The sequence below is a fragment of the Carlito syrichta genome, unplaced genomic scaffold (assembly GCF_000164805.1).
Source record: "Carlito syrichta isolate Samal-C Ts95f unplaced genomic scaffold, Tarsius_syrichta-2.0.1 Scaffold309104, whole genome shotgun sequence".
In the NCBI taxonomy this organism is placed as follows: Eukaryota; Metazoa; Chordata; class Mammalia; order Primates; family Tarsiidae; genus Carlito; species Carlito syrichta.
Genome location: NW_007253200.1, coordinates 223945 through 226761, shown reverse-complemented (window position 1 = coordinate 226761; position 2817 = coordinate 223945).

Sequence of the window (2817 nt, the reverse complement as noted above, 5' to 3'; positions counted from 1 at the left end):
AGCCGGAATTACAGGCATGCGCCACCACGCCCGGCTGATTTTTTGATTTATTGTAGAGATGAGGTCTCGCTGCCCAGACGGGTCTCAAACCCACGGGCTCAGGCAATCCACTCACCTCAGCCTCCCAAAGGCGCGGGATTACAGGCTGAGCCACCGAGCCCGGCCCTCATATATTCTTTATCCAGTCTACTGTCAATGGGCGGTACAGTTGGTTCCATGTTTTTGCTCTTGTGAATAGTGTGACTATAAACATGTGTGTGCAGGTGTCTTTTTTATAGAATGACATATATTCCTCAGGGTATATTCCCAGGCGAGGGAATGCTGGATCGTATGGAATCTCTAATAATAGTTGAGTTTTGTTTATCTAATCTCAGCCTGAAACACCCTGGTCTATTTCTCTACAGTCAGTACAATCCACTTCATTTTCACAAATCATTTATATTGCAATGACACCACCTTCCTCAATAGTTTTCATTTTCCCTGCTTAAACACAATGTTAAGGTCTGCCACAATGTTAAGAAAGATCCCTTGTTCTTAAAGAAATGAGGAGGGACCAAATGTCTAACAGGTAGCCAATTTTGGAAATTTCATGTATTCTTTCCCCAATTTCTCCTCTCTTTCTGGTTGTTTTCTAAGAGTCTCTCCATCAGAGCATCTGCAATAATTAAGTAATTATGTTCCAAAACAGAATTTAGAGAAAAGGTTATTGGTTAGGTTTATTATAAAGAATGGACAAAATTCTACCACCCTCTTACTTTTGAACTTTGTCTCATTTTGAAAAATAGCATAGCAAAGCAGAAAGAGACTTGCTTGGGTTTAGAACTTAGCTCTGCCACTTGCTAGCTCTATGCTCTTAAACAGCATTAATTCCCTGAGCATCTTTCTTTCTCATTCACAACATAAGCATAAAAAGGTATATATCAGGGGAGGGAGGCTCTGAAAAACCTGGCATCCATCTCATCAAATGATTGTAGATATTTTTTATTACTATTGCCAGCATAAGCAGCAAATAGTAAACACCTCCATTTACCTGTCTTCTAAATGTTAGCACCTGGCTGTATAGATTACAAAATCTCCCCCTCACCTCCCTAGTTCATTCTTGAAACAAATTACTGGACCCTAAATTAGAGGACAGTATTCCTCTCCTTGTCCTATGACTGTTTTTTGTTTAATGTGACCTAGAATATCAACAGACACCTATTCTTTGCCTTTGTAATTTTGGCATACTCCCTTTCCACTTCCTGCCATCCCATAAAATGTGTTCACAAATATGATCCAAAAATGTGGAGGGTGCTTGGTTAGGGTGCTGGGAAAACCTCTTAAGAACTGGACCAAAGGACTAAATTCATATTTCAAATCCATCCCTGTAGGTCCTGAGCCCCCACCCACTTTTTCCAGTCTGAGTAATATGCATGGATGCCATTTGTGTGTTTTAACTGAAGTCTCATGTCAATCCACTAAAAAAAAAAAAATTATCAAACTGGTTGTTTGTTTGACATAAAAAAATCCTAGGAGATGTGAGATTTGGAACAAGGAATATAATATGAGGAACTTTTTTCTATCTCATTGTCACTGTTCCTGGGGCTCCTGATGAACATGCCCTATTTAAGTTTGTTAGGCTAGGGAAGAAAAAAACAAAATACCCTGTCAATGCTGCTCTCCAGTGCTTCTGTTAAGTATGCTTTGCATCAGTGAGCCCAGAAATAGAAAACATGAATGACAGTTTCCCAGATATTTTTAGAAATACTCAGAATTTTTTTACCCCAGAAAATGCCCTTATATTTAGTTATGGGATTTCTCTGCCCCAAGGTCCATGCTCTTCAGTATGTGGTTGCATGGTTTCAGGAGACAAAGATACTACCCAAGCAATTAAAAATAATTGAGGCTGGGTGTGGCGGTGTGTGTCTATAGTCCCAGAGTCTCAGGAAGGTGAGGCAGGAGAATAGCTTGAGAGCAAGAGTTTGAGACCAGCCTGAGCAATATAATATTTCACACTCAAAGGAAAGAAATCAAAAAGGAAAGAAAATAGAGAAAAAAAAGGAGAAAGGGAAGGAGGGAGAAAAAGAAAGAAGAGAAAAGAGGGAGAGGAAGGAAGAAAGGAGGGGAGGGAGAGAGGGAAGGGGGGAGGGATGAGAAAAGAAGAGAGAGAGAGAGAAGAAAGAAAATAGTAAAGAAGGAAAGAAAGGAAGGGGAAGAAGGAGGGGTGAGAAAGAGAAGAAAGACAAAAGAAATAAGATAGAAAATAGGAAAGAAAGGGAGGATGAAAGGAAAGAACTGTAGGAAAGGAAGGAAGGGTGTGAGGGTAAGAGGAGAAAGAAAAAGAAAGAGAAGGGGAGGGAGGGAGGAAAGAAGAGAGTGGAAAAAAAAAAAGAAAAGAAAGGAAGGAGAGGGAAGGGAAGGGAAAGGAAAAGATCACTGAGGGCCAGTCAGCATCAATAGTACTAGCTCTCAATTTTAGGTCCAGCTAAAAGTTAAGCCTACAACGAAGCAGAAAGCTAAACAGAGGGACACCGTCTCCTAGTTTCTTACTCTGTTAGTAACTTGCCTCCCCTGCTCCTTCTTAAAGCAGCGCTGGTCTCCATAACCCAACTCTTCTCAGCTCTGTTAGAGACAAGTCACATCTAGTCCTTTCAATAATCCTATGTTTATTTCCATTTCACAGATGAGGACACTGAAGTCCAAATCTATTTCTAAGATGAGTTAAATAAGCTCCTTTCTCATAAACTTAATTATTAATTTCCCTGAGATATCCTACCCTGCACTCTTCCTCCCCCCAATAAAAAAAGCCTATAAGCAAGATAATATTTCTTGTTAGTC